At 42.0% G+C, this 16,088-nt stretch overlaps 1 pseudogene; it reads left to right on the plus strand.

Moving 5' to 3' along the window:
- Positions 1 to 10,950: 10,950 nt before the first annotated feature.
- Positions 10,951 to 11,737, plus strand: LOC140941942 (G1/S-specific cyclin-D2 pseudogene; annotated as a pseudogene).
- Positions 11,738 to 16,088: the final 4,351 nt, after the last annotated feature.

Below are 16,088 nucleotides of genomic sequence, written 5' to 3' on the forward strand. Positions count from 1 at the left end.
TTAGCCAAAGCGACAAAAATAACAATAATTTATACACAGTTAAATTACGAGCACACGCACAGTCGAGTGATCACAGTACAAAGGATATGAATTAATGTTTAATGAAAGTTTGCCAATCAGATAAAAAAATGCTCATTTTTGCACCCTTAATTTCTCCTCCTAAAATCATCTTGTTTGAGAAGTAATAAAAGGCATTCGACACTGTGTACATGACAAATGTACTAAGGATATGCAAGACAGGTTGGTATAATAATAAAAATATGATTTAAGCTTACATTTAAGCTTGTTTTGAACTTCGGTGTCAAACATAAGTCTAAAGAAAGGCAACGTGACCTCAAGGAGTAATATCATAGCAATCTGTTTATGACATAAGAGCATCAGGCCCTGAATATTTTATAATTTTAAAAACTTGTTTCTATTAAAACAATATTGGGTTTACTGCTGAGAAAGGCCAGAGAGATGCACTACATTGCAACAGTATAATTTTGTTTATAACAGCTATAAGCTAGATTTAACAGCTAGATTTTACAGGCAAGGGTCATAATTAATTATCAATGAATCAGTTACTTATATTTGCCTTAAGCTCTTCTTGTAGATCTAAACTGGTTGGTTTAATCTTCTGGGATATTTTAAACAGATGAAGACACACCAATACTTAATCCCAAATCATGGCTGTCTCATGCCTTTGTCCTAAAAGCTTTTTAAAAGCTGACACAAATATTATAGATCCAAAATAGACTAAAATTGATCCAATAACTCATTACTAATAATAATCTGGGGTGTGATTTCCTCTGGGTGTGATTTTAAATATTAGGTCCAATAAACAAGGCACAACAAGATTATACTTGTCCACCCTTTTAAGATTTCAGAAGCCAAAATTTAAAACCAATAACTTATTTGCTGAGTGATGATGTTGGAAAGTCTCACTACTATTCTTTTTAAAAAAAGGTTTTCAAAAGCAAAGTGATTACAGTTTTTATATATTATGCATCATTTGAAACAAAAAAAAAATATTGTGAAGTTCAACTCTTCAAAAACAAACATTAAATCTAAAAAGCTTAATTAGCATGTACTAAAGTTAATAGGTCATTTCCTGTGCTTTTTACACACCTTTGCATTTAAGAGTTTAAGAATAGATCGACTTCCACTGTTTTTCACATTATCAAAGAGCCTCCTTTGGTTTATGAAATTCAGTTAACCAAATGTTAATTAACATCTACACTTTTACCTAAAGAAAGAAGAGGCCTTTGAGGTTACATACAAGTTGGTACGTAGTAATTTTTCATTCTCTGATAATCCATAAGTGTATTGATCATGAATAATTCCGCTCGACCCTTAATGACGCTGTTAAATTGATGAAATTTTAGCTCTAACAAGAGAATTCCGACAAGCAGCAATTGGGGTGCTTGGATATATTCACATGAACATGTTATTGCAGCCTGTAATAAGGTGTTTCATTACAATCTTTTTGAGATTCGGAGTACCAGGATTGAAAGTTGTAGCAAAAGCGAAAATCTTTTTTCGATGTTTTTATTTTGTGAAGCCCCATTGTGTGATGTGTATTAATTTGCCCACATTTATTCTTTCTTAATTACCCCACAAAAAAGTGGGGTTAATGTCTTTATAAGCCTTGCATGACTAAATAATTTTGCCAATATTTCAACTCCAAAGAGTATTTTTACCAAGCTTTTTACTGTCATTATAACTAACTGTAAAATGAATTGAAAAACTGAATACCTGAAATAAAGATCACAATAATTTCATTTTCTTATCATTATATTATAACTTTTTAATTTAAAAATTATACTTAGTGGTTAAAAATGTTTTGGTATTTAACTTGCACACATGGATTGAGATTGATTGTGTTTCATGTAAAATTTCACAGTGTGCTGTCATATATTGGCGCCCAATTGGTAAAACTGAAGACTGAAAGAAATGTATTTTCTCAACTCGAAAGAAACTTACGAATGACGATAAGTTTATTTATGGGTGAGTTTAACAGAGATCTTCTGAACTTTGAAGGCTGTCAGATAACTGAGGATTTTATTAATATTTTAATTTCTCATAACTTTTCGTATTCTGCAGCCCATTAGAATCACTGACTAAACAGTTACCAAATTTCTTCATTCTCAACAAATCATCCTAGACAGCAAGCAATGCCACAATAAGGTTTGCATGTTACATGTCCTTTGTTTTCTGTACTTGACCTTTTTAAACTTAAAGCTTTACGAGTAGACCTCTGAATCTTTCTCTGTGTTTTGTTTTGTTCTGGGTATAATATTTTTTTACCAAGATTTAATATGATATAAATTTAAATCTTTGCAAAACGTTACGTGCAAGCTTTAAATTAATAAGCTCTCACGATCTTGTTTTGAACTAATGTGACTTTAGAATAAATGACTAAACACAAGAGCTCTGTTTTGAGTTCTTTCGGTGTCGTGTTGATGTCTTGCAGAGTTAATTGTCACGTAGTACGATCAGAATTGGAGTATTCTGCTTGCAGAATTTAAAATATGTCTACATTATTATTTTTGCTGATCAGGTCTTTATAGATCCTACGTTCTTCGGCATATTCGTTTGCGGTCCTTTATTGTTAATGTTTGTACTTCAAGAGAAAACATTGAGAAATGATTTCTTGAAAATTTTCATTTAAAAACCCACAAGTTGAAATAAAATGAATCGTCTTCTGAGATTATGCACAACGCCAAATTTATTTTTAAGTTTACACAAACATGGGGGCGCATTTTTTATTTATCTTTTCTTAACGTTTACGTCGAAGTATATAAACGTGTACAACACATTTACAAGTAGGTGACACTTAGGTAAAATAGCAATTTTCGTGACCAAAAAGAGAGATGTATTAAGCCTACCTAAACAAGGGATTCGCTGTCGTCTTTTTGTACTCAAAAGCTTCCGTCTGTCCCCAAAGAGAAAACTGAACACTCCTTTAAACTTTCCATTTCCACTGGTGTCTTTGAACAGTGTATTTTTAACCTTCAAACCCTCGCAAAATAATAAAGTTTGCTGCCGCGGTAGCCATTTTTTTTCTTTTTACAAGAAGACGGGTTAGTGAGAACCCTGGGAACGAGGTTAGACAAAACTTGTTGCTAAGTAACTAAATCGTCCCCAGATCTTCACGTACCGCATAAACGTGGTCGAAAATAGCTACTGTAGTTAGCAGAAATACGTTATCGCAAAAATCAGGCGAAGCTGAAGGGTCAGCAGTGATAATAAACAGAAATAAGCACAAAAATAGTTAAATACTGAAATACTTTGCGATTCGCCAAAGTACAGTAAACATGAGCGGTCAGTATAAAGCACGGATTTCGGACTGTGGGTAAACATGAGCCGACAAAAACGCTAAATAGGTGTGTGTGTCTGTGTGGTAAAACCCTCTTCCCCCCACTTCCTTACCAAGGAAAATAAAAACAACTGTCACTACCCTCAGGCACAAAAATAGAACCTGGAACCCTAAGCTACTGGCTTGATTATTCGACAAGGCACGATTATGAAAGCTTCAATTCTAATTCACGACAAAATGTTAGAGTTGTAAGATGATGATTAAAACGGCAGCTGAGCTGAGTAAGCTTAGCGCCTTTAAATAAAATTGATGATAAATTGATAAAGTGTCTTATCTCTATCACGTGTTATGAATGCAAATGCTACATTCAAACACCTTGCCAGTGTTCAAAATCTTCTGCTTTTCTGGCTCTCCATTGTAGTTTCTGGTACGCAACGCTACACGAAGTCGAGCTAACTTCGCTTCAACCGTATTTAGAAGTCCTTTAGCTCGGTTCACGATCTATTAAAGAAAACTAGGCTCGAAACAAGCGAAGACTTGCCGTTTAAATCACGATAAAACCGACTTCAACCTTTTATAAACACAATGTAAGCGAAGCAGCAGAGGAAGCAAAAACAAGCAAGTGATCACGCGGTAGGTACGTTATGTATGGGGTGCATATAGTGTTCCTATATTGTACTTTTTACTGTATTATTTATAATGTAACCAACAACCCCCCATACATAACGTAACTACCCGAACGAACCCAAATACCGCTGACTAGGTGCTCTGACGCCACAAAACGTATTTCTGCGGTGCCTTTTCTTTCTAACAAGAAGATTAGGACGGGTAGGAGAGTCTGGGAACTAGGTTGGACAGAAACAGTTGCCGAGCAACTAATCGCCCCTGGCACGAAATCACGCAATGATTAAATCACAAAATTGAGTTTTCGTGACTTCGTATTCTTCATTTTCAGTCGACGGCGATGAGGTCAAGACATACATCAAAGGAGTTTAATGTCCATGTCTCGAGAAAAATTAAGCAAGACACGGAGATAAATTCTTAAAGGGTAGGAATATAATTACCTTCTTTTTCCCACTCTGGTGCAGTAAAACTTGCGCGAAAATTTCAAAAATTGAATTTTGCAAAGACACGAGAAGTTTAAGATAATATTTAAAGCAAGTATTACAAACACGATCGATATTAGACTGTTGTAATAGTACCAGTCCATCGCAAGAAACTAGAAACGTTTTAATACACATATCCTTTTTGGAATAAAACGACACAAAAGGTTTCGTATATATTAAGAAGGAGCCCCACGAATGTTTTATTTGCGCAACAAAAGGATTTCGTAATGTTTTAAAAACGATATTGCAAGCAAGTTAATTACTTATTCATATTCCGTGCGAACACAGCCATTGACTAATTTTCTTGAAACAACAACTTGACGAGGTCTGATGTTGCAATGCAATATTGCACTTCCCCCTCGAGACATTTTAAGCGTGTGAAAAAAAAACCGTGGAAATATTTCACTTGCGTGTTTAATTAATCTCTTTCTCTCAACAACAACGCTGAGAATGTTCGTGATCTTCGTGTAAAGAGCATCAGTTAGATTAGCAGATATTGAGATATTTTTAGCTTATGAAAACAAATTTCCGTGGGAATATTCCACTTGCGTGTTTAATTTATCTCTTCATCTCAAAAACACCGTTGAGAATTTTCGTGATCTCCTTCAAGGGCCTGAGTTAGATTAACAGATAATATTGCCGGCCATAATGATTCATGCCATTAAGATAAACAACACGCAACGTTGTAGTATGAGTTTAAGTTGGTAGTATTCACCATCTAACTGACTGACTAGCAACTGACTCAAATCGGACGAGTTGAGACAGGGAAAACAGTAAGACCGGTCCCAGAGCTTTGTATCTGGTGGGCAATTTCCCAATCATGTCTTAGACTCCTGCGTTCACTCGATCTCTTACGAGGGGTTGAGGCCTGTAGACTTGTTTCTCAGGTTTCGCGGTTTCACAATCTACTAGTGTGTCCGAGCCGATGCTGCGTTTCGTTTAATCCAACCCACTGACGAACTGATCCAAATCGGACGAGTTGAGACAGGGAAAATAGTAAGACCGGTCTCAGAGCTTTGTATCTGGTGGGCAATTTCCCAATCATGTCTTAGACTCCTGCGTTCACTCGATCTCTTACGAGGGGTTGAGGCCTGTAGACTTGTTTCTCAGGTTTCGCGGTTTCACAATCTACTAGTTTGTCCGAGCCGATGCTACCTTTTGACGTGATTCACTTATTAAACGGGTCTACTTTGAGGGTATAAGTAATGATAAAAATGCAATGGCTACCGGAGGGCCTTTTACAAGAACCATCCATTTCAATTATGCGGTTCAATAGAGAAAAGATCATGTTACAGAGTCCGTCTTTAACTCTTTATCTCTGTGTGTGTTTCCTGCGCCAGGCATCTCGTGTCCAAACTAAATGGCCTCAAACAAACGCGATCCCCTCTGGGCCACAATGGTCGGCTCGGTCAAAGTTGTGTGTGTGTGTGTTTTTGGTAACCCTCGTAGGCGCGCGATCCAAGGTTGTGCCATGTCGGTTCGGTGTGTGTTCATTGCCCCAGGCATCTCGTGGCCAAACTTTATGCACTTGACCGAGCAAACGCGATCCACTCTGCGCCACAATGGTCGGTTCTGTCAAAGTTGTGTGTGTGTGTGTTTTTGGTAACACTCAAAGGCGCGCGATCCAATGGTGTGCCATGTCGGCTCGGTGTGTGTGTTTATTGCGCCTGACATCTCGTGGCCAAAGTCAATGGCCTCAAACAAACGCGATCCACTCTGCGCCACAATGGTCGGTTCGGTCGAAATTGTGTGTGTGTGTTTTTGGTAACCCTAGATGTTCGTGATCTTCGTCAAGGGTATGACATAGCAGATAAATATTGCAGATACGATCACGCCCATATTGAGTCATAATGGCCCATTGAGATAAACAACACTCAAGGATGTTGTCATGCAATATTATTTTTGTCACTTGAGATATTTTTAGCTTATGAAAACAAATTTCCGTGGGAATATTCCTCTTGCGTGTTTAATTAATCTCTTGATGGAGAATGTTCGTGATCTTCGTCAAGGGCATGACTTAGATTAGCAGATAATATTACTGATACTATCACACCCATATTGAGTCATAATGGCCCATTGAGATAAACAACACGCAAGGATTTTGTCATGTAATATTATATTTGTCACTTGAGATATTATTAGCTTATGAAAACAAATTTCTGTGGGAATATTCCTCTTGCGTGTTTAATTAATCTCTTGATGGAGAATGTTCGTGATCTTCGTCAAGGGCATGACTTAGATTAACAGATAATATTGCTGATACTATCACACCCATATTGAGTCATAATGGCCCATTGAGATAAACAACACGCAAGATGTTGTAATGCAATATCATATTTATGCATTGAGATATTTTTAGCGTGTGTACGTGTTAATAATCCAGTTACGTGTCACCAACACCCATTAAGTAACAATAGTTAGCTGACACAAGGGAATTAACGAGCCAATATTACCGATAAGAAAGTCACGCCTTTAATGCGCCTTGAGATAAATCTCCCATTGAAATATCTGGATGCGTGATATCGTGATGAGAGTTGGCCGATCGTCATTGGATGAAAGATGACACGAAGTGATCGCCCATCGCTTGTTCTCGGCTATATAAGAAGCTTTGCTCGAGGCTAACTCAAACCAGTTGAAGGTGAAAACCCAAGAGGGAAGAGCAAAGAGCGAAGAGAGAAGAGCAGACCAGAAGACTAAAGTCTACGAAGAACTTCGATCATGGCAGCCCCAAAAGAGAACGTTGGTCACATCTCAACCAAGTACGTTGAAATAAGTTGTGAAGTGGCTATGCGTTGTTCGAAATGCGATTGCATGTCCGACGTGGAAAGGTTCTACTTTTTTGACCAGCTGAAGACTCACCGCCATCGACGGAATCTTCTGACAAGATGTATCTGCGAGTATCATTGTTCGTCAAACTGGCAGTTTTATCTTTGGAGCAAAATTACTGAAGCAGAAAATCCCGACAAAGCAGATTTTATAAAGATGATGTTCGCTCTGGGTAAATCGTCGGTTGATCTCTCAGCTTTCAATCTGTACGTTGGCTGCATGTCGCAGTGGGATTTCTTTAAAACATGTAGAGTTCCACAAACGCTGCCCGAGTTTGCATCTCAGTCGATGTTATCTCGCCCTTGCAAAACGTCGACCGTATCGTGGGAAAAGATCATGCTGAAACTAGATGAGGCATTTCGAGTCGAGACGCTAACGGATGAGGTGTTGCTGCGCGGAATGTTGGCCTGTCGACTACTGATTCTTATCGAGGTCACGGAAAAGACTCCGGTTTTACGGATGACCGAGAGGGGTCGACAATTGCTCTGTGAAGTTTTGCCGTGTAACCTTGTGACAAACAGTAAGGTGTGGCCTGCAAGCAGCTTATGTTTTTACCCAATCTTTCATTGGATACAACGAAAGGGATACATATCTCAGGCCGAGCAGCAGTTCCTCCAGAAGCATGAAATGACCCTCAACCAACATGGTCATCGCCTCGTCTCGGTGACGGTGAGTTCCCCAAATTCCATCACCATTGGCCTGGAACCCGTCGATGGTCGTCATGATCACCCAACGACGGTGGTTAGCACCTTTGATCTAGAAAGGAACAGTTTCCCCGTGACGGTGGAGAGTGGTCAAGGTGCAGAGGGAATGGAAGAAGATACCCTATTCCTATCCATGACCCCAAATCTCGGGCAGATTATGTTGATGTTGAAGATGACGTATGCATATCTGGACAATAACAATAATGGGGACTTGCACCGAGAACTGCTGTTAGCATGTCTTTTGTGCGTGATGAAGAGTGGCGTGCGAAAGATGAATAGCTTGAAACTAAATGTGCTGAATGAAGACTATGAGGAGAACATGAAACAAATACAGAAGATGCAGCCTGAGACCCTACGACCACCGCTAATAGCGTGCGACTATCGTACTTCAGCGGGACAGCGAAAGAGGGAAAAAAGAGACCGAATGAAGATATCTTTTCCATCAGAAAAACAAACGATTAAAACTTTTGTTACCAATCTCCGTCGTTGCGAGGGTTTGGATTCGAAAAGGTCAGAGTCACATTTCAAAGATGTGTGTGACGAGCTTGTAGACACTTTGTCTAAGTCTAAGATCAATAGCTTTGACGTTTTCATGTCTAGTGTGCCAAAGCAAATGGGACGAATGGCGCCCTTGCCCTCTCCATCGCGTGAGCCATCGATTCCAAGGAATGTCGGCACAAAGCGGAAGCGTGCCTTAGACAGTGACGACGACGGGGACGATATCGTTGAGATAACGCCGTCACGGGAATTGGCAGGGAAGCCAAAGGCACAAAAAGCCAAACGAAGTTGTGAGATAGACAGTGATGTCGAGGATGGCGACATTGCAACTGAGTCAGTGGCCTTGTCTCAGCCAAGGGCGGAGCAAATACGCCGACCACCAGTAACGATACCCGTGGCAGCCGTTGCAGGTGCTCGAAAAGAACAAATAGTTTTAGAGAATAAGAAGGGGATGCCAGCAGAAAGCCCCAACGCGAGCGGATCTGAAGACGCAGATGATGATGATGATGATGATAATGACGACGATGATGATGACGACTATGAAAGCGACCAAGATGGCAGTGAGAGTGATGATGACAGTGGTGGAGAAGAAGGAGAGAGGGGACGATATTCATCACCGCTCAATACACCGATGACGGATATGAGTGCAGTACAGGTGGCAAACTCAAACGAGACAGGCATGGAAAGTTCCACTAGCGAGACAACTCGTCCCGTTCCACCACCCCTGACCATGCGGTTGACTGGAGACCAACCCGATGTCCCATTGGATGATGCCACGATCACGCAAACAGTGGAGCAAGTGGTTGCCAAAGAGGCTCCGATGGCCAGTTCAATGATAGAGACGGACACTCCAATGTTCTCGGTACCGCCTTTGACCCTTCAATCGACCCAGTCAGAAGACAACCCAGTGGTTGATTCAGTGTCCGATTTGTTCAACGGTGAACCGTGCAACAACACAGATCTCGATGATAATGACGATGAAGTCACGAATGCAGACAAGTCCATGTACCTCGGTTCTCCTCAAGGCCCCATTGCTTCCGAGTTGATAACCAGAGGTCAATCAGTACAAGGACCAGGCACGATAACTGTGGGTCCGATGAACTACGACACAGCTATGAGGGGGAAATGCCTGGTACGGTTGCTAAGGGAAGTGGGAGAACTGACTGAAGTGGTGCCTGAAGTGGAGGTGGTTTCTACCAGTAACGGCGAGTTTGCCTTTAAAATATATACTGATTTGCACAAGCTGTATACCCTCGATACATACCCCTTCGATTGGATCCAACTAAAGAATTGTGCACAGATCGGGCGGACTATTTTTATGGTGGCCGCATTGCAGTCGGTGGACTCTAGTGATATGAGCAAGTTCGAGATATCGGCAGACAACAAACTGGCCTGGTTCCCGCCCACCAAGGGTCGTTTGGAAACTGAAATACATCCATTGGAGGTGTTGCAGTCGTCGTTTGTGCTTGGACATCAGTTGCGGAAAACAGTGCGACAGGATAAGAACTTTGGCGCCTGGGCGAAAGCCATTACAGAGAAAAAGCGGCCATTGGTAGAGTCGATCGCTCGACAGTTTGACCTAGCAACGACAGACCTCGGTAAAACTATAGACTTAGATTATTTTGGTCGCTTTTTTCAAAAACTGTCAAACGCGTTGCCGTGGATTGATCAATATTGACTTTGTTCAACCAAAAGCTGTATGGAGTCTTAATTTTCTTGAAAGATTTTTTTGACAAGTTTGAATGTACCACGGACATGTTTGATAGGGTAGTAGTTGTGCTTAAAGTTTATTGATTTGAGAAATACGAAGCACAGATAAAACATCTAGGGTGTTAAATCTTTGAGAAATGTACAGCTAAGAATTGGTCAGTAACTTTGATTTACCAAAGATTACTTTTCCTTTTACGGTGTAAAGTAGTTCAGCTAGGCTGATGGACTGCAATCTGAGTCGCTGAAAGTATTATCTCGATATTATCGTTTTTGACAAGATTTCTTTTAACAAGTTGTAATGTACCATGAAAATATTTACTAGGGTAGCATTTATTGTTAACGTTTGCTGATTTTAGTACCACGAGATACAAACATAAAATAAAATAACTAAGTTCTTAAATCTCTGAGAGTTTTTAAAGCTTCGAGCAATAGCAAATTCGACCGGCTGCAAAAGGAAAGAGAAAAGACCTTGCTTCTGCACTTACCGAGAGTTTGGTTCGTGAAAACTTTTATGGCAACTTTATTGCCTCATTGTGACACGCGCTCCCGCAAGGGGAAGTTCATTCTGTTCGCAGAACATTGTCAGCTTGGCGGGTTATATTGACGAATGCTCTATAATCATATACTCGCAGGCAATGGAGCCAACTTTACCCTTCGTGGGTAAGGGAGTCAAGGCAAAGACGAACATTTCGCGTGTTGCATGGGACATTATTTCAATTGGCAAATTCAAAATTTAATTGTTGTTGTATGGCATTTACAAGTGAACAGTGTAGTATTTGGGTCTTTTCTATTTTCTGGCAGATACATGGAGCTTCTGGGCTTCGGGAAACGGAAACGAGAGGTTCCTCATGCGTATCCGGACCCGGTGGTGCTTGGAGACGATCGCGTTGTTCGAAATTTACTTACCCGCGAGGATAAATATATCCCCAGTTGTCGATACTTTGACATTGTACAGAACGAGATTGAACCACATATGAGACTCATGGTTACGACATGGATGCAGGACGTTTGCGAAGAGCAAATGTGCGAGGAAGATGTATTTGTCTTGGCAGTGAATTATTTAGACCGATTTTTATCAATTGTACCAACGAGAAAATGCAAACTGCAATTACTTGGTGCCGCGTGCTTGTTAGTCGCTAGCAAATTTAGAGATACCTCGCCGCTCGGGGTGTACAAACTATGTACGTACACGGATGATTCGATAACGAGCGAAGAGTTATTAGTTTGGGAAATGAAGCTACTTGAACAACTTCAGTGGGACCTGTCAGCAGTAACACCTTACGATTATCTCGAGCAGTTTTTTGCCCGATTCTCATTTCCCAACGCCGGTGCGATCAGAAAGCATGCAGCAACTTTAATCGCCTCGTGCTATACAGATGACACGTTTTTTATGTATCCGCCGTCTTTGCTGGCTACAGCTTCAGTTAGCATGGCATTTACTAGACTTGGAACAAAAGAGCAAAAAGGAGGAGAAACAGTATCGATGCTTTTGACATTTTTTTCAACGACTAACCAATAAAGGAGTCGATTACTTACAGAATTACGAAAAACTCGTAGACGAGATTGCCAAACTGAATAATCACTACAATTAAAGATTTTATTAGTTCACTGTCGATTTTATTGGTTCACAATATGTTTCTTCATTGAAAAGTTAAAAAGAGTCACATTTGTTGGGTTTTAGTCCCCCTCTTTACGAGATCATCTTTCGGGTTCATCGTCATGATCCAACCAGTGACGGGAAAAATCGTTTGTCTTATTAAACCAGGCTGAAAGGCGCTCGTAGGCGGCGATATTTTCACTGCCGCCCCAAATCTGTTGCATCAAGCTCAGTGTATTTTGATACATCGTTTCCGTACACACCACGGCCAACGTGTCAACTTGTCCAATACTTTTTCGAGCCACTTCCAAATGTTCATCTAAGAATCTTCTTCCTTGATGACAAACAGCCGGTGCACCGAGCCATCGTTCACAATTTCTTTCAGTTTCTGAGGCACAAAGTCATAGCCGTAACGAGAGTCTAGAGGTCGACGAGTTTCCATGATGAATGAAACTGGAACACTTTAGTTGGATTTCAAAGAGGGCTAATGTTTTTTATAGTCTAACAATTTGATCCTACTATAATTTTATCTTGAGAACAAAAATCCCAACAATCAAATATCATTTTATCCATTCTATACAGTGTCCTATGTTTTGGCCGCTCTTCTCGCTGTTTTCTGACTTTGAACTATCTGGTCCTTGGTGCCCCGATGCATGTCAGTTTTAGGTTCAATGTGATAATAATCCATAGGCTGGTACGGAGTCGGTCCAGTCGTCAAACACGCAATCTCAAAAGCCGCACTCTTCAAAATGTAGCGTGAAGATTTTCCTCGCCATTCTCGTCTGACCTCATCCGAAAAGAACTCCAAATTTGGCGCGCCTTCGGTTCGGTCCATGTGGATTGATTTCTGTTCGTGTCGTTTTTGGTTTCTCTCTCACTTCTTCTCTTGCCGGTCGGTTCGACTCGTCTGGACTTTTTGGCAAGACAGGCGGTTCCTTATACCGTTTGGCGAGAGCGCGACGCGAATGTCGTCAATCGTCAATGGAAAACTCCCCGTTACGTAGATGTTTCGTGGTCTTGGGGGTGTTTCTCTGGGCAGGGCATTTCGATACGTAGATGTAAAGTCATTTCCTGTGCGTAGTCCTTGCGTCATCACAGTTTAAGCATAAAAGCGCAACAAACGGGTCGTGGAAGGGCCATCATTTTACCGCTGCAAACGCGAAGAGCAAAAAGAAAGCATGGCACCCGTGACTCGTTCTCAGACGATCGTCTTGCGAACGTGTAAACTTTACTTACCTGGAGGCACTGACGAAGATTACATGAAAATTTACGCTAAAATCATGACGGAAAAGAAAAAATCTTTACTCCGCGCTCTACGGCGCACGAGAAAGTGCTTGCATTGTGGAAGATGGTTTTCGCGCGAGAGACATCCCAGGCCGTCCATGACCGGACATGACGACGACACGAGATTTCCCCAAGTCTTCGAGGCTTTTGCGAGCGTTAAGACCGGACTGCACGCCAAGACCTTCCTGAAGCAATTAAACGAGGCAAAGAAAGCTTTTTACGAAAAGGAAAAGGTCCACCGAGTTTGTAAGGCGTTTGAAGCAATGGCAGAAAGGCGATGTTTATTTTGCTACAAGTGGTGCAGGTCGTCTCCATTCGAGTATTAGAAAAGACTACCGCAAACCAATGTGATGTTTTTCCAGAGAAAGTTGTAAAAACATATAATAAAATTATTGCAAAGTGTTGCATCTGTAGCATTATTTGATGGCTGTGATTGTATCAATATGGACTGGGATCTAATCTCTGTTTGTGTGTGGGAGGCTGCGAGGGTGGCGATGGAGGTGAGGGAAATGGGGACTGATGCTCTGGGCAAAGAAGATTAGTTCGTAGGCATTATCACTCGCGTCAAACCACTGCTTGACACAAAAGAGGTCAATCACCGAAACGCGAAAGCAGCGCATTGCGCATTGTATAGCCAAACAGAAAACCATGGGCGAGATGAACAACAAGTGTATAATTTAATCAAAAAAATTTAAAATAATTTTACAAGACACTTTTTGTTTGATTATTCCAACGTGAATGTCACTTTTTGCCGCGTTTGCTTTTACCTCCTCGACTATCGTCGGCCTTTCGTTTGACCGATGATCCGGTAGTAATTATTCGGTCTGGTTCGACCTTGGACCTTACCCAGGGGTGATACGTTCTCGATTGATGGACACCAAACGGTGTCAGACGATACAAGCGGCGAGATGCTTCCCTAAATAATAGATTGGGTTCCTCTTCGAGCCCGTCGGTGCGCTGATTAAGTTGCTTCAAAAAGTCCTCAAACTCGGGTTGAACGTTTGGTGGCCCATATTGCGAGTTCCTGGAAGACGTTGGCAAGAGATAGGCACCTGGAACAGTTAGCACGTCTGCAGGGTCACAAGGAAGGCTCGTCATGTAATCCGTCTCAGGATCGTCTGGCAATCCTCTGCCAGCACTAGTAGCGCACTCATGGCTACAAGGTCCAACGGTGCCCTCGGGTCGGAAGCACAACAAAAAGCCAGCTTGGCATGCAACCGGACACACTTCTCCACTTTCCTGTCCATTTTATAGTGGTTTCTTATCATCCAATCGAGGGGTGCAGTCATTGCGAGAGTAAGTGGCCGGAAGGTCTCGGTAACTGCCTTGACATTCCACAAGGCATATCCAGGCTGAAAGGTTCTCAAGCGATCCCTCCTTATCCTGATCTCGGGATATTTGCAGTCCCAGCCAATCAACTGAGTGATGGCCGCGGCCAAGCGCAGCACGGCATCCTTTGTCATGGGAAAATTGTTCGACACAGCCCTCACCTCTTCGTACATAAAAGCCATGCTAGCAGAAAACCACCGCCGCGAATCTTGGTCCGCATCAGACTCCAGCAACTCACCAAACTTCACGGGGCATTCGACAGTTAAAGATGCCCGCTCTTCGTCTGACAGATGCCGAACGAGATTCAAACAGGCAATGCTCAAGTAGGCGGCAGAATGGTCCACCGGTTGTCTGGTAATGATCCATGCCAGCTGTCGAAAGTCATGTTTTGTGGTGGACGTTTTCGGGTCCACCAGATCCACAGCCGTTCGAAGAACGCCCTTGGAGAAACGCCTGGCACCCTCTATCAATAGCCACACCATCTCTGTGCCGGGATTGTCTACAGAGTCCATGTACTCCTCGAAAAGGTAAAAAAACTGCCTCCACCCAAATGGTAACACTTTTGGGTTGCGGTGCATGATTTGAACAGCGAACCACAACTGGGACATGTCGTAGCGACTGCGCTCGCTGACTCGAGTCATTCTCCATCATCTCCTTCAGTTCCCTAACCGAGGCTCGTAGCCGATTGGAACGAACTGCGTGACATGCGCTCTTTTATATAACAAGGAACACGTCATCCTTATTCAAAACGTCATTGTGACACAAGAAGCCACGCACTAGCCGTGGCTCGACCTCACCCAAGGGCGTATGACGTCAAAGGACCAACATGACACGGCATTGCTCTGTCGACATCACGATTTGTGGCAATCCATGAACACGTCACGGTCCCCTTGACGCACGTTTCCAATACGTCAATTTCTCTGACTCGTGGTATTTGCATGATCTTTTAATTTCCTATTACGTCATTACTCATTGCGCCACAAGTCCGTCTATAAAATGTCGGGGCAATTCGCTTTGCAGTTAGTTGTTTACTTGGATCTCAAACAAGTAACATCAAAAAAAAAAAACGGGAGCAAGGAGCAGTTGAAAAATAGCGCCGAAGACGAGCAAAGAGAGAGAAGAGGAAAGAAGGTCGATGCTAAAGGTGGTGACTAATACGATCAGAGAACGCAAGAAGAAAGTCTTTCAAGGCAACCAAAAAGAGTCACTGTTTGCACTAGCAATGGTGATGGAAGATGGACAAAACATGGATGACATTGTCGTTGAAGCAGTAGGATCCATGGATGGCATTGACGTTGAAGCAACAGGGTCCCCAGTCCCACGTTTTAGTGCTGAGTTGGAAAAAGCATTTCAGAAGATCCAGGATGCTGCCAAACGCATAGCCCCGAAATCGTTGCATAACTTTAACAAGCCATTGCTGGATGACTGTGCCATTTTGGAAGGCGAGTACGATGGTTTTGCCTGGGATGAAATCAAGCGGCGTTTGAAGCGGCTTCACCCGATACACCTTTTGAGACTGGAATGGTCGCTGAACAGAGTGGAGGAAGGCGCTGACGATCAGCTGGTCCAGCTTTTCTTCCCCGAAAAGAAGTTTCCCGATTGGCTGACGAATGTGGGGCAGATTTTACACGATGCTTGTTGCGACGATGCCAAACTCGTTGACAACATGCTCATGGCGTTACGTTATGGGGCGCGGTTCAGTCACCTCTATAAGAATGCGGCATGGAAACACA

Source organism: Porites lutea, chromosome 6, assembly GCF_958299795.1.
Source record: "Porites lutea chromosome 6, jaPorLute2.1, whole genome shotgun sequence".
Lineage (NCBI taxonomy): Eukaryota > Metazoa > Cnidaria > Anthozoa > Scleractinia > Poritidae > Porites > Porites lutea.